The sequence below is a fragment of the Macaca thibetana genome, chromosome 11 (genome assembly GCF_024542745.1).
Source record: "Macaca thibetana thibetana isolate TM-01 chromosome 11, ASM2454274v1, whole genome shotgun sequence".
Taxonomy (NCBI): domain Eukaryota; kingdom Metazoa; phylum Chordata; class Mammalia; order Primates; family Cercopithecidae; genus Macaca; species Macaca thibetana.
The window spans coordinates 75,517,185-75,543,601 of NC_065588.1; the positions used below are offsets into that span (position 1 = coordinate 75,517,185).

Genomic DNA, 26,417 nt, shown 5'->3' on the forward strand with positions numbered 1-26,417 from the left:
AGTTTTTACTCTAAAATTGCTATTTGATATTTGATTTTACAAAATGAGTCAAAAATACTTAAGTTAGGCTTTGCTTTTTTGGGGGGGAAAAAAAAGTATATATACTTATACTTTCCAAAAAGAAAGCAGAGCTTTAAGTATTTTTGTATATAATATTCATGTATACATATTTTTATATATATATATATATATATATATACACATGCCATCTCAATATCTAAGAATGTTGACTAACCTTTCTTAGACATTGAGACAGATTTAGCCCTACTGTGGATATTCAAGAATACCCAAGAAAAATACTGAGTTTTAAAATCATATGATTTTATGGATAGTTCTTTCCTATAAGTGAACTAATAGTAATGTTACAGACATCTTAATGAAAAAAATTCAATCATTCAATTACAGTGTTCATAATTATTTAACAAAGTAGTGAGATATTTCATTGAATATTTTATTGAAGTGTTTGACTTTGTGTAAATTGTTTGGGGGGAAAAGTAGGACCATAACAAATGTTTATTAACTGATTGGTTTTCATTAGTTGGCTGGTGTTTGGTTGGCTTGTTCGTTGAATATGAGAACATGAACCACTGGTACTTCACAATGCCCACCTGTGCAGGGTGCATGGCTCACATTTATTACCTTCACCTGGATAATTATCGGGTGGTAATGACATCCCAGATCACACCCAGTGGGTTTCTGAAAAATTGTGCATTTTTTTTTTTTCTGAGTTAAGGGAATGTAGACCATTGAGCAAGTTTCTTCTTTCATAAATCTTTGAGTACAAGCAGAATTTGAAACTTAACACCAAGTTGACAGGTTTCGCTCTAGAATCTAGGGGGTTAGGTACACTGCCCATTCAGAATTTTAACCTAGAAAGTGGCCTAACATGATTTGCCCCTTATCTTACTTACCGATGAAATAGAATAGAATGTGAAGTGCCCAGCATAGAGTATGGCATATGGTAAATGTTCACTAAGTGAGAGCTCTCTCGTACCTTTTTCTTGGTTAATTTTGTGTGTTCTCTTTCCCCATTTTGTGTGTTCATCTCCTCATTTGTTGTGTCCCTCTATTTTTATCTACTTCTCCATCCTTTTTCTCACCACTGCGCTTACTGAATATCTGTAAGAGTTATTAATGGGAAATATTAATTTTATCATTACACTTGTAAAACTCTAGAGACTTTCCTCTTTGATTTCTACTCAGAAATAGAAATTTTTGGTTTTCAGTTGGACTATTTCTCTTTATCAAGATATAGGTTATAAAAAACTGTATAAGACAGATGTCTAGCTTACAAAGTATCTCTAGATGACTAGACCCAGTTAGAAACTTTTTCATAATAAAGGAAGTAAGATTCCAATTACATTTTATATATGAAGAATTATATATTCTCAATGATATGTGCTCTAACTTTGCATGCCACTGTCCATTAATTGCAGAAAATTATAATTGTGTGAATAAATTGAAGTCTTAGATTGACTTTTAGATTTTTGATTTTAAAGAAATTGTTTTTCCACTTTACATGAGCAATTTTGTTCATGATTTTAGTTTTGCTTTCATCTAACAGTGTTAAGCGTTATTTTTAATGTCATAATGAGATGAAAGATATCAAAGAAAGTGAGAAAAAGGAATTCAAGGAACAGCTTTGGAATCTAGAAACAGTACTGCTAATCAGAGTAAGCTGTTCTGCCAGAGACTTGGATTTAAACAGGTTAAATCAGACCCACTGACAGCCAACTCTGTGATGTTAATTAAATGCAGTCAGGTTTTGTTGCCAGAAAGTTGACAACTATAAGTCATAAGATGATGAAGTAATTGTGTAGCTTAAAGGATTATGTCCTATTTTTTGTGACTAAATAATGTGTAAGCAATTTAGAAAGAAATGGGAATGAACATGGATAGTGTAAGAGCTCATTTGGAAGTGATTAGACCCATGTTTAAAAGGAAGTAATGTGGAAGAGATAAGCTGTACCAGGAAGAGCAACAGCAAAAGCACATGGTTCCCACTATTTGATTCTGTCCCCAGGTGGAAATATTACTGGTGAGGTTTCCATTTGGCTTGATCGTGTTCTGCAAATTTACACAATCAAAGCCACCTCACTGGTTCCATTCACTTGCTAGTTTGTTTTTTTAACGATGCATGGTCGACTACTTTCTTCCTCCACTTCCCCACCTTCTAACAGATGAAGGTGGAATTTGACCTTGGAGACAGGTCAACCTTTCTCTTATTTTTGTTTCTTTAAAACAGAAATATGTATCCTCTGAGTTCCTAGAGATGGTTATATATAAAACTGTTGTTTCTTAATTTTTTTCTTTCTCAGTATATGGCTTCAAAATCATCTTTGGTAATCAGTATACAATTCTTCAATGTGCAAAAGGCTACCAGTATGTATAGCCCCAAGCTGTCTAAGTTGAATCTTCGAGATTTTCTTCTTTTTATTCTTTCAAAAAATAAGTATTTATGGTATACGCAAGTCAAACCTGAAACCAATCTTTATCGTTTTAGAATAATCTATTTAAAATTTTGACTTATTTCAAACATTGCAATCAACAGCTATGACTCCATTTTTCCCTTCTTATAAATTTCACTTATGTCCAATTTTAAAGTTGTCTCAGTTCTGTACCCCAGGATCAGATAGATCATCAAACTATTTAAACCCTTTTTATTTTAACATTTCATTCCATTTTTAAAATTTATTTTTATCTCCATGCCTTCTACTATATAGAGAGATATTTGTTATCTCTAAAAACAGCATAAGGAATAGATAGCAGCAGAAAAAAAAACTAAGCCTTTTTTTAACATTCCACCCTGACATGCTGCAAGCCCTCATGACTTGAGCAGTTACTGTTTTATTGTTTTGTTTCCATTAGAGAATAAGTCTATCACCTCTGCTTTGTGTAAAATTTGGTAAAGAGTGATTTTTAAATGAGATTCTGTAATCTAGTGCAAATGGAAAAAAAATTGATTGCAGAATTAAAACAAGTTGGAACATAATTTAATTAGTATCCAAGCAGAAGGGAAGAGAAACTACTTTAATGCCTTAATGGAAAATCAATTTTGCAAAAAAATTTCACATTTTTATGCCTAATTAGAAAAACATTTACTTCACAGAAAAGCATGTGAAGAATACATATTCAATCAAATGGCAACAGTTTTTTAACCTCCAATGGTCAATTCCTTGGTACTTCTTCAGAGTGAGTTAAAGTCATTATTCCTTATGGCATCTTTTATGCCCAAGGATCATGAAAGAAGTGATGCTGTTTCTAAGTACATTTAGCAATCAGATGGCAACTATGCTCTCCAAGAATCTCCACCCACCAATCACTGCCCTGATTGGAAATCCTTATAAAAGGTTAATTGCTGGAATTCTAAACATGGATGCCAATAAGAACCTTCCTGTTCATTCACAACATTTAAGAAATGCAACAAAAACATTAATTTGCATCCATAGCATTTCAGGAAGTTATACTTGTTCTTCTTTACTTTGTCATTGTCTATCTTCCCCACTGGACTGAAACTCCATCCAGGCAGCAGCCATTTCTATGGTTCCTCACCAAGGTTAATCACAGAGGCAAGAACACAGTAGGCGTGCAAAAATATTTTTGAATGAATGAATGGAGTTTGAATGCATGTTTATTATACAGTAGGAAATGTTTCCAAATGCCCTTTTTAAAGTCCATGTTAATAGTCATTGTGTTCTTATTTTACAAACGATGGTTAAAGTATTCTGAAAGCTGAGGAGCAAAATGTCCTAGCTCTGAATGCTGAAAATAGTTTAGTGCCTCTTTGGGATTTTTTTGGTATGTTTCTTTAAAGACAGAGGCAGTACAGATGCTTAGCAAAATCAACCTTGTTACTGTTTTTGATTCTGGTTTTGAAAATAATAGATTTTGTCTCAATAACTTTTGTTTATTAAAGGCTTATTCAGTGTCTCCCTCTCTGTAACCCTCTTTTTTCATCCTGTTTCCATAAGGCACATGGAGTTCATAGATTACCTTAATTTAACTTTTGTTTAAATTTAAGACTTAAAGCTATGGTGTAAGTCTCTGCCTACATCATGGAAATTGATCCAGAGGAAAATGCAAAAGATTTAGTTCTAGGGAGAACTCAAAGAATGGGAACAAAATCTAAGTTTATCATGCCTAGAATATTTGTTGTTAATCAATTTTATAATATAGTAGATATCGTTTAGTAGTATTGAATTATTTTATAGTATATTAAAACTATAATATATGTTAGTGTACCTAGTATCTATGTGTCCATATCATGAGACTTGGAACATATTGATTTCCCTTTAAACTGCTACAGAAGTATAAATGTGTTTTATTTTTTATGGTATCTTGGGCCATAGCTGTGGTTTGAGTTTGAGTCTTTGGTTAGAATTTCTGTCACCAGTTGTAATTGTATTCTTATGCATAATAAATGTTATCCACTTCATGATGTGGTTTCCAAGAACATGATAGGAAAAAGCAAATAACTTGGAATATCTCTCTAGTATGTAGGACTGTAATTTGCTTACCTTTCTGATTAAAAAGACTTTTCAGACACAGGTAAAAGAAATCCAAATTCTCACTTCAGAGTTTCTAAACAAAAATCCAATATTTTTTATTTTAAATTCCCTAGAAAAGTAATATAAATTAGACTGTAATTTGAAGCAACAATTAAAGTGAGGAGAGACCCTGGACACTTTCAAAATGCACTTTGGCTGCCTTCCATTGTTCCCCCTCCCATTGTCATACTTGAGCCTACTGCACCTGCCTTCCTTGTCACAGTGATAACCACCCAAAGGTCTGGGCTGACAGCCTGGCTCTCTAGCTTCCAAAGTTCATCTTCATTAAAGCTTATATCAACTTCTCTACCTATGCTATAAACACAAATAATAGCTACCATTTACTGAGAGACTACTGCATGCTGACAAAAAAAAAAAAATCGTAACATTCTTCAAAATTGGCATTATCAAATCTGTTTTACAAAATAGGGAAGGAAGGGAACTGAGACCCAGGAAAGTTTAAGTAATGTGTCCAAGTTTACACAGGCAATGCCATAACTACAATTCAAACACAGTTCTAAAAGCCTACACTTTCCATTTTTTGATATTGAGTCTCACTCTATCGCCCAGGCTAGAGTGCAGTGGTGTGATCTCAGCTCACTGCAACCCCTGCCTCCTGGGTTCAAGCGACTCTCCTGCATCAGCCTCCCAAGAAGCTGGGATTACAGGTGCCTGCCACCATGCCCAGCTATTTTTTGTGTTTTTAGTAGAAATGAGGTTTCATCATGTTGGCCAGGCTGGTCTCAAACTTATGACCTCAAGTGACCCACCTGCCCCAGCCTCCCAAAGTGCTGGGATTACACGCATGAGCCACAGCACCCAGCCCACACCACCTTCTGTAAAGAGTCTCTCTTGGTCTTTTCAGGTCTGTCTGGCTCCCAAACCCATTTTCTCTCTACACTGCCATATTGCCACTAAGAGAGGGCAACGATATTGTCTGTTTTGTTTATGTACTTATGCCCAGCACATTGCACTGTGACTGCAACATCCAAGGTGCTTAAATATTTTCAGTAGATTGGTTGAACAAATTGGAATTTAACAAACATGCCTTCTAATGTTCTATCACCTTTGAGAGAGTCATCTTTGAAAGATACAGTTATTCCAGTTGCACTGTGGTATCCCCAAATATTTTTGAATTCCAGTCCCTCTCTCCAAATATCTTTCTCAGTGTATAATACATTATCTGTTCTCAATAATGATTTGTCTTTGTCTTGAAAAGGTAAATTTCACTGAAATGGCCATAACTATGGAGGGTCAAATACAGGCTATTAGTTGATGATCGAATTGGGTAAAACAGTTGTAATTACTGTGGGAAAGTAATGAGATGGATGTTCTTATGAGGTTTATATTCTGACTCTGTCCTAAATGCTTTGAGCATTAACATCATTACATGGTCTCTCAAATGATTTGCTATGGGGAAAATTCTCATTAGGAGATATAAATTCTGATACAAGTAGTACGAAGGAAATATAATTGTTTGAATAGAAATCAATGTAAGTATTAGGTTTTCTTTTTATCCAAAGAATAAAAGGACTGAGAGTTTTCAGTTGAATTTTAAATAAAGCAGAGCAAAGTGGTTTTGGGAGCCTGGATTTCGTGTATATAGGCTGGCAGAGCAGAAAGTGAGGAGTGGGTATTGAAATGGGAACAAATATAAAACAAAAGGAGAATGAGAACAATGATGTAGACAAGAGCAGTCTTGTTTACATCTGGTTTTTCATATTATTGAAATAATGAAGAGGGTTTTGAGTGGGAAGCAATGTGAGCAACGCAGGAGAATGCTTTGTTCTGTCTTCCATGGATTTAAACCTTTTAAAATGTAATCTTTTCTCTTGAGTTCATCACATGCTTGGGAGCAATTTTTTTATCTTGTTTGTGAATCTTCAAATGAGATGTTTTTACCTTCTGTCTTACTCCTACCTACCTTTGAGCAGGCCAAATGTTTGTGCTGTGAAATCTTTAATCCATTACAATCTGTTACTCTGCAATTAGATGAAATGTCAGTGATTGAGTTGTACTAGTTGTACTACAGAATAAGGGAGGAGAATGAGGACTCGCTGAAAAACAAGAGCTTAAATAAAGAATTCGACAGAGGAAGCATACACAGACACAAACTTACTTGCTTTAAACATGACTAAATTATTGCCAATTATGAACAAGAACTTTTAAATACTGCAAATTAATTTTATTTATTCATTCTTTCATTGATTCATCATCATATATTAAGCCTCTTTTATAAGCCAGGTATTGTGCTAATTTCAGAGTATATAGTGGTGAATAAGATAGACCCCCCACGTCCCGCCACCTGACCTCCCGAGCCTGCAGGGCTGAGGCTGGAGTCCTGCCAGACGCCGTGGGGGGAGTGAAGTTTGCAAACTTCCAGGGCGCCTGGCCCTGGGTGTTGGGCGAACCCGGGGGTGGTCAGAGGGACTCGGGGGCAGCTGGAGAAGCCCAAACGCAGCCTGCGTGATTACAGTTATGGCCACCCAGGTGATGGGGGAGTCTTCTGGAGAAGGGCTGTTTACCGGCAATGGCGACGTTGGAATGGCCTTGCCTAACGGCATGTATGACTTGCATGATCTCTCTAAAGCTGAACTGGGCGCACCTCAGCCTGTCATGCTGGCAAATGTGGCCTTCACTGGGAAAGTAAATGGCAGCTGCTGTGATTACCCGGTCCGTGAAGAAAGACAGATGGCAAAATTGATGCCTGTTGGGGATAACAACTTTTCAGATAGTGAAGAAGGAGGGGGACTTGAAGAGTGCTGAAATAAAAGTTGAACCTCATGGGCTGAGACGTTTGGAACTCAGCGTTGTAGAACTTCAGCCTGTATTTGAGGCATCAGCTGCTCCAGAGATTTACAGCTCAAATAAAGAGCTTCCTCCTGAAACACCTGGAACAGAGGACAACGGCAAGAACTCGAAGACCAAATCCTTTTGCTGTAAGTCATGCCAATATGAAGCAGAATCTGAAGAACGGTTTGTGCATCGCCTCAGAGTTCACAGTGCCAAGAAATTTTTTGTGGAAGAGCGGAGAGGCCGGACGCGGTGGCTCACGCCTGTAATCCCAGCGCTTTGGGAGGCCGAGGTGGGAGAATCACCTGAGGTGGGGAGTTCGAGACCAGCCTGACCTACATAAAGAAACCCTGTCTCCACTAAAAATACAAAATTAGTCCGGTGTGGTGGCACATGCCTGTAATCCCAGCTACTCGGGAGGCTGAAGCAGGAGAATCGCTTGAACCCAGGAGGCTGAGGTTGCGTGCAGTGAGCCAAGATCACGTCATTGCACTCCAGCCTACCCAAGAGCGAAACTCCGTCAAAAAAAAAAAAAGGCTCGGTGGCTCACACCTGTAATCCCAGCACTTTGGGAGGCCGAGGCGGGTGGATCACGAGGTCAGGAGATCGAGACCATCCTGGTTAACACGGTGAAACTCCGTCTCTACTAAAAAAAAAAAAAAAAAAAAAATTCAAAAAATTAGCCGGGCGTGGTGGCGGGCGCCTATAGTCCCAGCTACTCGGGAGGCTGAGGCAGGAGAATGGCGCGTGAACCCTGGAGGCGGAGCTTGCAGTGAGCCGAGATCACGCCACTGCACTCCAGCCTGGGCGACAGAGCAAGACTCCGTCTCAAAAAAAAAAAGAAAAGAAAAAGGAAAAGAGAAAGAAGGGAAGGAGGAGCGGAGAAGCAAGCAAAAGCCAGGGAATCTGGCTCTTCCACTGCAGAAGAGGGAGATTTCTCCAAGGTCCGTATTCGCTGTGACCGCTGTGGCTACAATACCAATCGATATGATCCCTATACTGCACACCTGAAACGCCACACCAGAGCTGGGTATAATGAGCGAGTCTACAAATGCATCATCTGCACATACACAACAGTAAGCGATGTGTCTGGAAAGTGTAAGCCTGGAATTAGGAGACATAATTATTCCTCCAAGAATATCACTTGGGAGATTCCAAAGCCATAGCTATTACATGGCAAACCTAGGATAAGAGGGGTAGTATGAGTGCTGGCAGACCAGCTGCAACTTTCCTATACAGTGAAAAAGGCTGGGGAAACAAGTACAGGTCATATTTTTTTTAATCATACTTTCTCAAGGATCTCCACAAACTAGTGGGTGTCCTCGCTGTCTGTGTGATAGCCTCTTTCTACAGGTGAGGCCTCAAATGAATTGCAGCTATCCTAGTGTTCCTGTGGGGGTACTTTGTGTGAAAAAAGGGTATGTACTCCAAAACATTTTTGTAGGTTCTTTGGCGAGGCACCAAAGAGTACGAAAGAATCCAATATAGGATTTTTCTTACTGATAGCAGTTATTCATTGCAGTAAAATAAAATATGATCCCAGTAGGAAACCTTGAATTCTGACCTCCCATATTCTGTTTTGAAATAATCACTTTATGTTTCTTTTTTTTCTTCTTCTTCTTTTTTTTTTTTTAATCTGATGATCTCTTTGAGGGCAGCTTCAGATTTTGGCAGTAAAACATGAAAGATTAGGAAAAGCATTAATAATCTGTGGGTGGAAAACTTGTTAAAAATCTGAGAGTAAAGTTTGAGTTAAAAGTTGTGGAAAAACTTTTAACATGGAAAAACATGGAATTGACTGGGAGGCCAAAGATTTAAAAAAGCAGAAGATTCTTCTCTTAAGACATGAGGAGTAAGTTGTGTGATAACGGTGTGTGTTTTGTGTGCATGAAGGGAAATTGTAAATGTTGAATTCTAGGCTCCAACGATCACTGTCAACAGAAGATCAAGCTGCAAATATTTATGCTTTAAAACTTAAATTATAAAGCTAGTTAAATCTTTCTAACAACTAGTTTTAATGTTCATGGGTACATTTTACCTAAGTTACTGTTAACATTGTATAAAGAAACATTCATCTTAAGCACAGATTGGCTATCAGGAATTATTTTGGGGAAGAGGTTTTTTTGTGGATTCTTTCATACCACAAAAGAAAAACCATTTGCCTTCTGGGGAACTGAGCTAAATTCTAAGCTAGGCTTTAAGACTAGAATGCTAAAAACAAAAACACGAAGGAAATTAAAACCCCTTATTATTAAATCGATTTGTAAAAGCATTGTTACTGGAAATTGATTGGACTTGAGGCCTTCTTCCAGAAAATAAGGACTTGATTGTCAGGCCTGTATTAGGTTGTGAACCTTAATGCCATGTATTCATACTTATTAGAAATTGTTTCAGTGAAAAGCACATTAGCAGTATGAACTTCTGGTCCAGTTGGAAGTTCTTCCATTTGAAAAATGTGATATTTGCATGGAACTGTTTGCATCTTTTTGTTTTCTAGTCCCATTCGCCCACACTGGATAGAATTTAAGCTAGAATTTTCCCTTTTGATAAAAGAACAAAAAATGAACATGTTATTTGTATATTGATGTGTAGTAACTAGTGATAAACTTGAAACACTAGAATACATGACAAGCCTGATCTTAGGTAGTTATGAAAATGAATCTCTTACCTATCTTTTGAATCTATATTCACATTGGTTTTTAAGACTTTTTAAGTTATATTTTTTCCTTTTTCCTTCAGAGTTGCTTCTTATTTTGGGGCCACTTTTTTCTTTTATTGTGTAATTCAAAAGGGGCTGCTTTTTTTTTTTTGATAAGGCTTATAAATATGGCTGGATGTTCTGCTCTAGTCTTCTAAGAAGGGCCATTTTATTTTTCAGAGTCACTTATAAAGTCATGTGTAATTAACTTTGGAGACTGTTTTGCATATCACTGCTGCTACAAATTAAAACCCAAATAGACCTCATTGCATGTCACCCTATGAATGCTTACAATGGAAGGAATACCTTGCCTGTAGTATACTGTCACTTCTGGACCGAAAAGCTGAGGAAGAAACTTAATTTTCTTTTTTGCATAAGTCAGAAAAACTTACTACTGTTCCCAGTTTCCTGGTTGACCCCAGCAGATGAAATGAATAGATAGTGTTAATTCAGATTGAAGAAATTATCTGAATCTTGGCTTGCGTAGATTTACAATCTACATGCAATATTAACTAAATCAGATAGCTTTTACGGTTTCACATGTGTACATAGGTTCCCTCCCAGTCCCTTCCATACCTATTAGTTATTGAACTTTCTAATTCTAATTCTATTGAAACATTACAACAGTGTTTTGTTGCACCAGTTTTATAAACTTATGCAGTGCAATACGGGTTATTTTTCTGAGGCAAACCAAAGGTAAATTTCTCAAGGTTCTTGCTACCTTCTTTAGCAGCATTTGAGGGAGGATCTTTTACACATTTGTAACAGATAAAAATAAAGCAGATTGCAAATCCTTTTTTAAAATCTTAAACCATGTACCAAGTTTTTGGTCCAAGTTGTGTAGGATAAGTTAAACTTAAATTGCATTCTGTTAACCAATATGAGTGTATTTCTGTAAGCATAGTTATGTTGAAATACAGTTTTAAAAAGAAAAAAAAAATCGACCCACTAAGCTCAGTCAATTAAAAATTAATGGTGAGACAGAACTGCAGGGTAGATTTTTACTCAGCCTATGTGTATCACCATGACTCCGCTTACTACTGATGTGTCCTTTGGCTTGTTGCTTAATCCTTTCATAAAATGAGGTTAATATTTACTCACCTCCATGAGTTATGACACACTCTAAATGAAATAATTAATGTAAAGCACTTAGAACAATACTTGGCACCAGATAAAGTCTCAAAAAATATTAGTGGTTTTGTTATTGAAAACATTGGTCAGAGCTCTTATTTCCTTGCCAGCTGAAAAGCATTTCTCTGATGACTAGACTTATATCTTTCCTTTTTTGAGGACACTGGGACAGCCAAAGTGTTCAGAAGGCATTGTCATACATGGTTTTAATAAAAGAGTGGATATCTGAACCTAGATCCCATGTGCGAGAGTCTGTGGGGTGTAAAAAGATTTCACAAAGACGAACCCAGTTTAAGGCTCAGCACATGTGTGTGGAAGATAGTGCTACCATGGTGTGACCTCAGTGATTGTGCACCAATTAACTCCTCTAAGCTCTGACACCCCACAAAGGAACTCAAAGTTTCAGGCTCTGCTAAAATAAGACAGACAATAACAAGTGTTGGCAAAGATGTGAAAAAATGGGGAATTCTTACACATTGCTACTGGAATGTAAAATGATGTAGCCACTTTTGAAACCAGTTTGACAGTTCCTCAAAATGTTAAATAAAGTTGCCATGTTACCCAACAATTCTACTAAGTTCTATCCAAGAAAAATGGAAACTCGTGTATACACACCAAAGAAAATGTGCAAGAACAGTAGTAGCATTTTTCGTAACAGCCAAAAAAGTAGAAACAACCAAAATGTTCATCAACTGATGAATGGATAAACAAAATGTGGTATATCCATATAATCGAAATTACTTAGACATAAAAAGAAATGAAGTCTTGATACATGCTATAACACCAATGAACCAAAATAGGCAAATCCACAGACAGACAGAAAGTAGATTCATGCCTAAGGCTAGGGATAGGATAGGGAATGGGGAATGGGGATGATGGGTATGGGATTTTTTGGGAGTGATGAAAATCTTCTAGAATTAGATAGCAATGACAGTTACACGATCCAGTGAATATACTAAAATCCACCAAACTATACACTTTAAATGGGTGAATTTTATGGTATGTGAATAAATACCATTTTTCTCAATAAGCTATTTCTTATCTTCTATTATCCTTATTATTTTTAAATTAAATAAAATTAAAATAAATTATCTGAGACAGGGTCTCTTTTTGTCACCCAGACTGAAGTACAGTGGCACAATCATAGCTCACTGCAGCTTCAAACTCCCAAATCCAAGCAATCCTTTCACCTCGGCCTCCTGAGTAGCTGAGACTACAGGCTGGCACCACCATACCCAGCTAATATTTTTTGTTTGTTTGTTCATAGGGACAGGATCTTACTATGTTACCCAGTTTGGCCTCAAACTCCTGGCCTCAAGCAATCCTCCCACCTCAGCCTCATAAACTGTGACTTACCACAGCCGGTCCTAAATCTGTTTTTAAAAAAGTTTCAGGGACAGAGATACCAAACATCAAAGCGTGATGTTCCAGGCTGACTGGGGTCCCATGTGAAACAGCCCTCAGGTATGCTGGGAATGTCTTTCCTGGGGCTGTTTCAAAAGTTTTGGGATATTTGCTGAAAATATTCTAGTCTCTCTTTAAACCAGAACACTTGTCTCCAAAATCACACTCCTTATTACCATTTCTATTGATATAAGGGCAGTACTAAGGTTCCCTTTTTAGAGAGGAGGAACCCAGGCCTAGGACGTATGCTAGCCACTGAGAACTCAGGAATAAAATGCCAGTTTTTCTGATTCCACAGCCAGTTTCTACTAGTCTACTCTCCCTTGGGATAAGAAGTTTTATGCTTAATTCTCCTGATGTAAAAACAAAGTTTTAAACATGAAAACCAATCTTTTTACAGCTTGTTTTCATACTGTAGCTTCTCAGAGATTCCCCAAGTTGCTCTTTTCTGGACCTTTTTTCTAGCAACATCATGGCTTTTTAAATTGAGATAAAATTGGCATGCAATAAAATGCACAGATGTTAAGTGTACAGTTCAATGAGTCTTGACAACTCCATACACAGTGTAACATCACTCCGATCAAGCTACAGAATATTTCTTACCCCAGAAAGTTCCTCATACCTCTTTCCAATGTGTCTTAGCCCTGGCTCCTAGAGCTAACTTCTGTTCTGATTTTCCTTACCACAGATCAGCTTGCCTGTTCTGAACTATATACCAAGGAATCATATTATTTTGTGTCTGGCTTCTTCAGCTCAAGATGATGTTTTTGAGATTCTTCATACAGTAATATTTCACTCCTTTTTATTGCTAAGTGGTATTCAATTATGTGAATATATCAAGATTTATCCATTTTCCAATTTGGGTTACTTCCAGTTTGAGATTGTTAGGAATAAAGCTGTTGTACTTGTACAGCTTTCTGTGAACATATGCTTTCATTTCTCCTGAACTGCTGGTTCATAGGTAGGTATATGTATCACACTTCTTTGAAGCTAAAATGACCAGGACCACAGGTAATGGTCTATATAGGAATGTATTGTGAGACCTACCGTCTCACTAGCCTCCTTGATGATGCTCAGCACCACCCTGATTCTTGACCTGGGCACTATATTTTCTATCCTGCACCATACAACTGGCACCTCATTACACACATGCTTATTCTCTAAGTGTAGGTGCATAGCCACACAATGCTGTTACAAAAAGATGGCTTGTTTAGCTGTTTCATTGTCTCAATAGATAGAATATAAGCTTCTTATAAGTGAAGAAAGCGTCTTAGCACTTTTTCACATCATAGTGATTAGCTCTTAGGAGAAAGTATGGCATGGATCAAATGAGCATAGAACTTGGAATCCAAATCATATCAACTCTCTGAGCCTCATTTCCTCATATGCTAAATGTTATTGGAAAATGTCAAATAAATTATGTACCTATGTGTTTGAAGTTTAAAAGTTATTTTTCAAGCATAGGTCTGTCCAATGCCAAATGAATTCCTAAAATAAGCAATCAGATACATCGAGTAGCTGTTCACTTTCACTATTTTATGGTGGGGAAACAATCCATTGTTTCCAGAACCATTTAAAAAGTTTAGGAGTATTTTCACTCTCTCTGCGGGGATGGTGAACATCTCAGTATCTTTATCACCACTTCCTTCCATCCTTCCCAGATTTCAAGTGTCCGAAGACAAAGTGGAATGACCCCTAAGCTTTTTTCAAAAGCTGATGGAAGAATTCCCTGTCAGCCTACTTTATGCAAAACAACTTCTGGCACTGGCTGTCACACTGCCAGGCTTATCTCCACTCTTCTTACTTTTTGCTCTACTTTAAATGTCTCTCAAATCATTAATCATATGCAATTATTTTCCCCCGGGGACAGGCCACAGCAAAATTGCAAACCAGAGATGGCAGAGTACTCAATGGGGCGCCTTGCTCCTGGCCTTCAGGAGCTGGCAGACTTCTGGCTTGGAAAAGAGCAGGACATTGCACAGTGGGAGAACCCAGGGCACACAAGCCCAGCTCAAGCCAAACTATCTACTTACAACTTTAAAATGCTTATAGGGCAGTGTTGTCAGAAGTGACTGTCGGGCGAAGTGTCAGAGCCCTGGCATCAGGAAGTGGTCAACTCACGTGTTGGTAATTTACCGACAACAGCATAGGTTGAAAAGGAAAAGTGTATTAGAAAGAAAGAACACCGCAGAAGAGTGCAGTGGTGCACCTCAGTGAGAGGACTGAGCGTACTGCTGTGGATTTTTCCATAGGGGTATTCAAGGACCTTAAGGCGGGAGCTTAAGGGTAATTTGGATTACGTTAACCACATAGATCATGATAAAGGATTATGTTTGTAGATATTTTGGTGTGTTAATGTCAGCAAGGGTTGTAAAATGAATTTTGGAATGGCATTACAAAGATATTGAGCTGTGAAGAATTGCCCCAAATTTAAAACTTTTTAAAGAAAAAGCTACCAAAAATGTATGGCTCCCTAAATGTACTGCAATGTGAACTGTGGCACTGGCTATTCTCCTAAATTTCCATTTCTATATACAGAGACATTTAGAAATTTTAATTACTTAGAAAGATTGAAAGAGGCCTGGAACCAGAGGCCAATTTTAGATATTAGGAAAGTCTAATTACTTCTAATTTTCCCAGATAAGGAGTTGTGCCGCCAGAGAGCCTGTTTGATAGTCACCAGGTGATCCTTACTCCCTTCTAAATTCCTCAAACAAGGAGTTTTGTCTCCAGGGCCTGTTCAATGGTCACCAGGTGATTTTCACTCTCCTCTGTGACCCGGTTCATCCTTGAATGGAACCCTGTTTCAGGCATCCCTTCTGAAAGCCTTCTACACCAATATTTCTCTTTTCATGTGGACTATAACTAGGTTACATGCAAGAATAAATTTCTGGACCCTGGATAGCACTAGAATACAGATGGGAACATTTATGAGTGAAGCGAAAGACCCCCACATACAATTCTAGAAGAGGACAAAAAGGAAAATTTGAAACTATCTCTAGTCAACCTCTTATTCTCTAAGCTGCAAATACTCTGGAATGTGGTCAGAGGTTGTGTTTCGCTACAAGTTAACCAACTGCTCTTCACTTTAAGCTGTGATTTCTACATGAATAAATCAACATTCCGACAAGGTGCTTCCCTGAATTTTCATGTTCTGCTAGTGTTTTAAAGACAGGAGAAAAAAATGTTTTTCAGAAACCAACATAGCATCAGAAATAGTCTGCTCTTAATTGTATCTCAGTGTTAAAAAACAAAAACAGAGTGAGATTAGAATATTAAAATAGGTAGAGAGTGTGGAACTTTGTTTTTATTTTAGAACATATTTTTGGATAGCCTCTCAAGTCATAAACAGGGAATATAGAAAGCAGCCTTTGAAATGCCTGCCTGAGATTAAATCAACATTAATGTTTAACTTAGAATCTGAGGAGAGATGTATGCCTCTTTGCAAGGTCATTGACTTTCCAAGCTGTGTCACACTGATGTTTTGCTTATGTTGAAGCCTTGCTGTCATGTTTGAAGAGGACATAAAGGCAATGGAACCTACGTGTCGCAGTAGGATTGCCTAATTTTGGTTTAAAAAATGCCATTTTTGTTTCTTTTTGGTAAATAGTGCTCTCTGTTTCCTGGAAAATCATGTATAGTACAAATATACCTTTACTCATGTTTAAGCTCACACCTATTGAGTATCTGTTTAAGTCAACCACTGTGCTAAGTCTGTAACTCATTTACTCACAACAACACTGTGGGGTAGGCACCATTATTATTCTCAATTTATAGATAAAGAAGCTGAAACTCAGAGAAGTTGGAATTCCTTATGGCCAAGTAGCTAATAATGGGAGGACTGAGATTCAGAATTTTGTCTGACTGCAAGGTTCTTATCCACCATGTTAAATTTACTCTAACTTAGAAATAGGTTACAGGGCCTATGCTAGGGATGACGTTTTGGTCTGCAACACATGCACTCTACACATGTCCTACACATGTGTGTTTCCTTACTCCAAACTCCCAACAATTCTGCCAACATCACAACACCACACAGTACCAAGCAGGGGCTGCAACAGCTGGCATCCATTCAACACCATTCCCAAGCCTCTTAGCTGCTCCCAAGATTTCTGGGCCACTCTTTCCATGATACGCCTATGCGTGAAAAATCCCATATAAAATTCACGTGCTTCTGTTTTCAAGTCCCTCTATTCCCCATCCTTTGCTTTATTCCATTCCACAATATTGCAAGTTCCTGGAAAAATGCAATAATGTCTTCCATCTCTTTCATCACCTTCCCTTTTGCCAAATACAATGAGGAACATGGAGTAGAATATCCATCCCTGTAATTATACCTAAAACACTAAAGATCAATGAAGTGTGTATTTTAATGTTCTCCAAATAGCATTTAATTAGGGGTACTTGAACACATGAGAAATGTCTTTGCAAAGTAAATGTTTTGTGTGCTTAGAGTTTTCTAAGCCCCTGTGTTTCATAATGCAATATAAGCTCTTTATTAGTACCCTCTGGCTGAGATAAGGTATTGAGCTGTGAAGAATTGCCCACAATTTAAAATTTTTAAATAATAAAAAAGCTACCAAAAATGCATGGTTCCCTAAAATGTACTGCGATGTGAACTGCAGCACTGACCATTCACCCAAATTTCCATCCCAAAACCCTACCTCTCATGAAAGAGAGAGAAAAAAATAGGGAGAAAAAAAGCACATGGTACATCTTATAAAACGAGTCAATTACTAAATGCTTGTCATTTGGTCCCCAAATTATCCTTTCTTCAAATCCAAATCTTTACTATTTTAAAGAATAAATTGCAGCATTTCTACCTGGAGGTTTTTACGTCATCTTTATAGGAATTATTTTGACCAATTTTACATACAACTTAGCTAAATTTGTAAAGATTTTTTGTTTTAGATCTGAATCTTGCAGCATAACTAGTCTGTATTAGATGAGGAATGGTTGTCATTTTCAGTTATGACTCTCCAAACTTCGTATCAGCTGGTGCTATAGCCCTGATTTCCTGCATCAGCAGCACCTCTCTCAGGTAATTTATCTTTTTTTTTTCTTTTTTCTTTTTTTTTTTTTGAGATGGAGTGGCGCAATCTCAGCTCACTGCAACCTCCGCCTTCTGTGGTTCAAGCGACTCTCCTACCTCAGCCTCCCAAGTAGCTTGGACTACAGGCACATGCCACCAGGCACAACTAATTTTTGTGTTTTTAGTAGAGATGGGGTTTCACCCTGTTGGCTAGGATGGTCTCGATCTCTTGACCTCATGATCTGCCTGCCTCGGCCTCCCAAAGTGCTGGGATTACAGGTGTGAGCCACCATGCCTGGCCTCTCAGGTAATTTCTGAAGACCTTGATTCTCACCACCACTGCAAACCCCCAAACCCAACCCCTTCTACCTGCTGGCCTGTGCTCCCTCTTCAGAACTTTCCTAATTTTGTGATTCTAATTGATGGTCAGTCCCCTTGAGAGGAAAAACAATGGACAAACTTAATTTAAATCTGAAATAACTAATTAGTTCAATGAAATCTCACAAACTGTGTTACAGAAATTATTAAGTCAAATTTGCAAATGAGGAAACTGAGACTCGGAGAGTCTAAGAAATTTATCTGGAATCATATAACTAAACAAGTAATGGCCAGAAATTTAAATCAAAAGTTTGCCTTACTCCAAAGTGTGTTAATTAGTATTTTAAAATTCTGTTAAAGCAGGGACTTCATGTTAAATTCCTAGTATTGGAAGTTCAGGAAATGTTCAAGAAAAGTATGAGGGACCCTGGTAATGAACTTATGAAAGAAATGTATCCTGTAAATATGGTGGCTTTTCCTCTTTTAACAAATGGATTGAAGGTTTTCCTGAAAAAGTGATGAGGGATAACTTTAAAAGGTGCCTATTTAAATTAGCATACAGGCAGTTTGAATTCTAGTTCTTCCTCTTCTAGTATGTTAGAGGGAAGGAAATGGTTTAGCCCAGTGACTGCTACTCCATAGACACCTGAACTGAACCTGAAGATAGAAAAGGGATGGATCATAGCTGAATTTTAACAAGGATAGTTTAGGCCAGGGCTGCTGCTCAGGGCACTGGGTTTGAGTCTGAGACTAGTATTTACCAAAACGTGTTGTATAAGTCATCAGGGGATACATTCATGGAAAAACTCAGTACGCAAGCACAAGCACCAAACCTTCTTTCAGATCCTCATGTTGAGCACATAATGAATTCAGTGCCCTGGGCTAGAACTTAAGTAACTGGGAGCAGAAACCAGTTCATCATGTGTCATTTCTACAGGAAGATAATGCTTCAGATGTCATGTGATCTCCTCCAAGTGGAGCACAGCCACTTGCCCAGCCATTAGTTAGAGTGCCCAGATGAGAGAAGAGAAGCAGAGGCTGGGAACATAACAGGGGCGTGCAGTTGATTGTTCCTCTCAGGGCCAAGATGGCATGACCCAGCGTTTCCCAGCACCCCCCCATTCTCAGTATACAGTCTGGTCAATGTTCCCTAAGAAAATGATTCATTCAGCGTGCCTCCTTTCCAGTTGAAATCACATACGCTTGACTTCAGAACTGAGAATGAAAATGGTTCTTCCTAAATGCAAGTTCTGGCATGCCTAAACAAAAATTTCATGTATAGTAAGCTAAAATCTCGCAAGGAGTTTAAGGCATAACTTATTCAAACATATTCTGAGACTGTGAAAATTGAGGACTCATCTATCCTCAAATGGAAACTGCTGCTGGCCTCATCTTCTGTGCCTTATCCTTCCTTTTAAAAAAAACCCTGAGATTTACCACTTAAATGCCTACATCCATTTGGATTAACTTTCATGTTCCATATATTTCTATTTTTATTAGTTCATCTTTGTCCTCCAAATGTAGGTCATCATACAAGTGATAAATTTAAGTAAGATTTACATTCTCTTTGTTCTTATGAGTGTATCAGTGAACATTATTAATATTGCCTCACATTTGCAGGACACGTTCATGTGCTTTAGAAACCATTGGAACCCAGCCCTGTATTTCTGAACCAAATTCTCTCCTCCCTCAAACCCTCGGGGCATTGGGCATTCCCTCAATTATGTGACATCTATGGTAGTTTCTAATCTGATTGGGGCTCCTAAAATAGAACCAGAATCTCTTTTTTGGAGTGAGAGAATGCAGTGATGAGTATTTATTAATTAGGGGAAAAACCTCCACTTGAGGCAGCTGGGAATGACTTTCTGAAGACACTAAAATCCAAATAAAAAGAAAGACATTCAAATGTGGGAAGAAAAAGTAAACCCAGTAAGACCCTCCTGAAAGTGTTAAATGTTGAAACGGATATCTGAAACGGATATCTGAAAGAACCAACTTCTTTGGAGGATTTTTAAAAATAAGAATTGGGGCATGGATTTGTAGTCTTGCTTCAAGGCAAGGGAATAGACAAGGTGATCTCCCATGGGATCTAACAGCCCTGTAATTCATCAAAGAAGGTATTTAAAAGCAAAGCCATGGGGGAAAGAGAACGGTAGCATCAATCTAAATCAAGCCTTACATGCATTTTCTCTTTTCTTTTTCTTTTTTTTTTTTTTTTACTTCTAATCTCTCCCTGCATTTTTGTAAGACCCATCACAGCAGGACATACTCTCTACAATTACTTTGACAAACAATAGTAACAGCACTTGGATTTTTACTGTCTTCCAAAGCAATCCATTTTTGACAGTGAAAAGTAGAGGAAACTGATTCCTGAAGCTATGAACTAAAATGACAGATTTGGGGATCTGATTTACCAGAGTGGGTTTTCCATATATCAGCCCTGGCTGACATTCCTGGGCCAGTACCCATAGGCACAAACTCTCAATGGAAAGTTGTATAAATGTAACACAAACAACAGTCATAAGTTGACTTTCCTATCAGGAACCTTGTAAAAAAATAGGTACAACATTTTATAAATCTTTTATTTTAATGAAGTTTATTTAACACAGAAAACTTCAGTCCAGAGATGTGAAATTTTACATTATAAAGAGTTATGGCAAATAGAAACACTAACAAACTGAGCCTGTAGCTGTCATATCTGAAATACTGTACATACCCATATTCATGGATGCCAACATGCTCTAACATAATTTTACATATTAAAATAGGCTCAATTTTCAATGATAATAAAATGGCTACTGATACTATGACTTCGTGGAATATTAGATAGCCATTAGACATACTTATATGGAAAAATGCTTTAGTATGTTAAATAGAAAAAGCAAAATATAAAATTACATATAAATTATATAGATATGCTTTTGTAGTAGGTTTTAAAAGTATTTGCATATGTATAAAAATAATTCGGGAATCTATGAAATGAGAATAATTATCTTAGGAGGCTAAGATTATGGTATTTTTTTTCTATTTTCTTTTCTTTTTTTTTTTTTTTTGTGAGACAGAGTCTTGCTCTGTCGCCCAGGCTGGAGTACAGTGGCATGATCTCAGCTCACTACAAACTCCACCTCCCGTGTTCAAGCGATTCTTCTGCCTCAGCCTCCTGAGTATTTGGGATGACAGGTACACGCCACCACTCCTGGCTAATTTTTTTTGTATTTTTAGTAGAGACGGGGTTTCACCATGTTGGTCAGGATGGTCTTGAACTCTTGACCTTGTGATCTGCCCGCCTCGGCCTCCCAAAGTACTGGGATTGCAGTCGTGAGCCACCGCGCCCGGCCCATTTCCATTTTCAGTACACACAAATACAATTGCACACACACAGGGAGATACACATTTGATGTAACAAATAACCATGCTTTCAGAATTCAGTCCAGTATATTTTGGTTTAAGAACAGACTTACATTAAGTGCTCTGCCATGAGTTATCAGAAAAAGTAAATAGACCCACATGATCCCACCTTCATTCCCTTTTCTCCTTTTAACACCTCTGCCAGCAAAAACACACACATTGAGTGGGCCATTGTAACTTAGATCCATCTGGTAAGATTCTTTTTCTTCTTCCAAATTAATTTGTTCCAGAAATTATCTGGTAGATTGTTCAAGAGAAGTATTTAATATTTGCCTTTAAGGAATGAGAAAATACGGAGGTCAAAATGAATTTGCATTTAAAAATAAGACCTAGATCACCCCTGCGGTGCATCCGTGGGGTTTGAGATGTGCAGCATCATACAAATATCACTAGGAAACTAAGACATTTGGAAACAGCTAAGAAAAGCCATGTTGCTGGAAAAAATCATGACTGGCAAAAAAAAAAAAAAAAGCTTTTTGTGAATATTCCATACCCTACAAAGAACGGAACAAAAATAAATACATGAAGACTTACACCCGGGAATAACACAGCAGAAAGTATCTTATTAAAAGATTTTCAGTACCTTTGAGATACCGTGACATGATCATATAAATCCAAAATACTTCCTTGAAGCATGGATTTTTAAAGCTTGACTTTTTAATGCTAGTTGGGCTGTATTATAAGTAGCCATCAAATTTTTTGTTTCCTTTTCCTGGCCATCACAGAAAAATCTTTGGTAATTGGTAAGTTTGCTCTATTACAAGAAAACCTGGTAACCTCGGGATAGTCTGCTGTTAATATCTGATTCCTATTTATGTATCTTCCCAGGAAAAGCATGGGGGTTGTAGGGCGAGACCGAACCATCTGCTTATTTTAACAAAGCTTTTGGCCAGCTTCTGATGGTTAAGGAACGCTGACTCCCTGGCTAGCCTACCAGAAGCTCAGAGAATAAGAGTTCCTGGTATTTACAGTGTTACTTTCTAAATCAGTTTCAGAATGTGACTAGTACACCTTCTTCCTAGGTAGGAAAAAGCTATGTTATGGCTGAAAAGAAGAGAAGCAAGTACTCTTATTCTTTTTTTTTTTTTTTTTTTTTTTTTTTTTTTTTTTGAGACGGAGTCTCGCTCTGTCACCCAGGCTGGAGTGCAGTGGCCGGATCTCAGCTCACTGCAAGCTCCGCCTCCCGGGTTCACGCCATTCTCCTGCCTCAGCCTCCCGAGTAGCTGGGACTACCGGCGCCTGCCACCTCGCCCGGCTAAGTTTTTGTATTTTTAGTAGAGACGGGGTTTCACTGTGTTAGCCAGGATGGTCTCGATCTCCTGACCTCGTGATCCGCCCGTCTCGGCCTCCCAAAGTGCTGGGATTACAGGCTTGAGCCACCGCGCCCGGCCGCAAGTACTCTTATTCTTGGTGGATGTGGGAAAACAAACCATTTGGATACTGAACAAGGAATAAATACTGTCAAGCACTTAATTTCATACACAAAATATATAGAGAACTTATTTTAAGCTTTCTATTGCCTTTTAGATGCCAAATTCAGATCTATTTATAGATGCCAGCTTTGAGTAATTCAAAAATTTATATAAAATAATTTCCGTGAAACTTACAGTTTATGGAAAACAGAGAAAGGATTGCCCATTTCATGTAAGGCCTGTGATTTCCTCCTTTCACACGGATTTAGTATGGCTACAGATAAGGTTCATGGAATAAGAAGGTTTTTGTAGTCAGACCCGGGTTCGGATTGCCTCTGCCATTCATGAACCATGCAAACCTGAAGTCAGCTAACCTCCCTGTACTTTTAATGTTCTTATGCATAAGATAGAAAATATAACACCTCATCACAGTGTTATTGTAGGGATTAGATGAGATGCAATATGCAAAAACACCCAAAACTAACAAGTATGCAGTGAATATTAGCTCCCTTTCTTCTTTTCCTTCCTCCAGGCTCTTGGGCTACTGTAATTTACACATTAACTAATTGTGTAACTTAAATTTCCTACTACCTCTTTAAAATGCAGACCATATGTATTGATGGGGGAAAAATATACAAAGCTTAAAGCATGTGCCATAAAATAGTTCCTTAAAGGGTAGTACAGCAAAATGGAACAGATTTTCTTGCCCATTCACAGGACGACAGTGAATTTTAGCATAATTATTGAAAAAAAACTCAGCTACTCTGACTTTTTACAATATCTAGTGATCAAGAAAACCTTTAGATCATATTACTTTTCCTCTCAATGTTGTAGTTAGGCTATTCACTCAGAGAGGCCTGTGACAAGCTATAGTTAATAAGTTTTCCATGGTGTCAAAAGTAATAATATTAACGCGCCGTTGTGAGTTAAATTAATCTTGTTTTGTGCACTGGCCTGCATAAACGTGAATGACATTTCGAAATATGATCAGGCAGGAGCTGAGAAGGAGCCAAGTGGCAAGGCAGAATGAGATGCGGTCATTAGAGCAGAGCAGCCAGCTGCAAGCATTTGTCAGTGCAGGCAAAGAGGTGCAGGATATTATTACAGCAAACTTAGGGGGGTGTTCTTTCAGTTCATTTTGCCCTTTGAAAAAAATACTGATTTTTGTCTTTAGAGAAAAGTAGAGATGTTTGACATCCGGCTCTCCATGTTTGGAAATGAAAGACCATCTTCCTGCTAATCACCGATTTCAAGTGTCTTTCAACCCTCAGATTTTTTATCTCTGCCTGCGAAAGGCAGCTCATTGGTAATAGCTTTTAAACTGATGACCAAAAAGTGGCATTTTAAAGTCTTAATGGTTGTGTTTGTTTCAGACTTCTTCAGATTCCCCACCACCACCATACACAAAGGAATATACCTCCTGCCAACAGAACAGATAAATATGCTGTCTGTAAAGAGTTGAAAGATACAGGTTGAACCTAGGAAGAAAACACCTCAGGATGACTCAGGGATCAGATGACCAAAATGGCTTGTGTAATAAGTTTTATACTTATTACAAAATGGCTGGACAAGCCCTTTTCCACTTGAGCTCTAGTATTTTAACTACTGCAATCAGAAATCAAATTATAAGAAAAATGGAGATGTTCCTATTAAGGTAGTCAGTGTAAACAAGAACTGGATAATTTAAAGGGCTCTGTACCTCTTCATATGTTAAAAACTTGACAATTTAGTCTAGGCAACATCTCCTAGTAATGAGCCTCTACATTTCTTTCATACATCTAGTATCACAATATTTTTGTCTGTTCAGAAGTATATGCACCAGGCAATTTTTAAATTTGTCTATAGAAGTTTCTCTATTTTAATAAAATGAAGAGCACTATATTCAGAGTTCTACATATTGTTTAGTATCCACAGCAATCCTACATGATATGAAAGCATTGTTATCCTCATTTCACAAAGGAAAAGTAAAGGAATTCCCCGAAAGTCATAGGACTGTTAAGTCACAGAATCTGTGTTTTAACTCAGATCAATTTCACTCCAAAGCCTGTGCTCTATAACATATATCCACAAATACTCATGCCCTATTTCCTTCTAGCAACCAATCCACTGTGCCTTCTAGGATAAACAACTATGTTCTGTAGCTTCTGCATTTAACTATCTCAAATGAAAAGGCACCAGCAAAGGAAATGGCTTATTCTGGGAGATTTTGCGTTAATCTGATGATTCACTTCAACAAACGTACATCTTTAGATCATTTCATGCTGGGCACTGGTGATGTAAAGATGAATTAGACAGTGCTAGGCTCAAAGACTTCATAGGCGATGAGGAAGGGATGATGCTATCTGGAAGTGAGGAGTTCAGAAGAGTTGGTCACAATGTAAATTTGAAATGGGTTCTAAAGGATGACTAGAAATTCAACAGGTCGAGAATAAGGGCTTCTAAGAAGAGGAAGCAGGGCAAGCATTGGAACATGTAAAGAACAAGATGTCCAGATGTGATTATAATCTAGTACTGTACATGTGAGAGGGGAATGGTGTGAGGGGTAAGCCAGAAAAAAAAAAAAATAAGGGTAATATTTTAGGGTCTTGAAGATGGGAGTTAACATTTTAAGTCTCACATTTGGGAGCCAGGGAGGATATTAAAGTTGTCAGTGGCCATATCAGCTCTGCGTGTAAGAAAGCCAATATTTTGGTGGTGTGAAGATGAATTGGAGGCTCTTGCATCCATTTAGGAGTCCGTGAAACTATATGGCTGTGAAGATAGAATATGAACTAAAATTTGAAAAAGTATTTTCAAAACTAGAATTTGCAGAATTTTGTTATCAATCAGATAGAGAGGTGAGGGGCAGAGAAAGCTATTGAAAATAATTTCAATTCATTTGACTGAGAAATGAGTAAACAGGGTGATAAATGAAATTACAGAAAGATGCACTAATTTTAAGGGAAACCATTAAGTTCTGTTTTGGATATGTTGATTAAAACAGAGTTCATTTCTATGTAAGATGATATTACATCTTTACCCCACCACAACTTGTTTTAATGTTTTATATGCAGTATTTAATATTCTCCTAAATAGTATCATACCCACAGTCAAGGAGCATTATTTAATTTTTCTGATTCCAGTATCTCTTTACCAACCTAACACTTTTTAAAAATTACTCATGGCAGGGCGCGGTGGCTCACGCCTGTAATCCCAGCACTTTGGGAGGCCAAGGCGGGTGAATCACGAGGTCAGGAGATCGAGACCATCCTGGCCAACACAGTGAAACCCCGTCTCTACTAAAAATAAAAAAAATTAGCTGGGCTTGGTGGCAGGCGCCTGTAGTCCCAGCTACTCGGGAGGCTGAGGCAGGAGAATGGCCTGAACCCAGGAGGTGGAACTTGCAATGAGCCGAGATCGCACCACTGCACTCCAGCCTGGGTGACAGAGCAAGACTCCATCTCAAAAAAAAAAAAAAATTACTCCCTAAAACCATGTTTTTTTCTTTTAAAAGAATTCCAAAGGAAAAAATGCCCTGAAGAATAGCAAGCATGGCCTTTATCCTTGCAGCTTAGGATGGTGCATTTTTAAGTTTCCTCATGGACTTTGTTGTGATTTCCATTTCAACACATCCCCGTTAGCAGCCAGGTGTAATAAACCGCTACAACCATCTGCTCTTTATTGTGCTGATCCAA

General features: G+C 37.9%; 1 protein-coding gene, 1 long non-coding RNA gene and 1 pseudogene across 6 annotated transcripts in view; 2 read left to right on the top strand and 1 right to left on the bottom strand.

Annotated features, from left to right (window-relative positions):
* LOC126931274 (uncharacterized) overlaps positions 1–26,417 on the bottom strand; it is a 634,186-nt gene that overhangs the window by 511,972 nt on the left and 95,797 nt on the right. The gene's annotated exons all lie outside the window — the stretch shown is intronic.
* The window catches only part of SYT1 (synaptotagmin 1), a 596,758-nt gene that overhangs the window by 439,573 nt on the left and 130,768 nt on the right, over positions 1–26,417 (top strand). The gene's annotated exons all lie outside the window — the stretch shown is intronic.
* On the top strand, positions 192–10,967 carry LOC126931266 (RE1-silencing transcription factor-like; annotated as a pseudogene).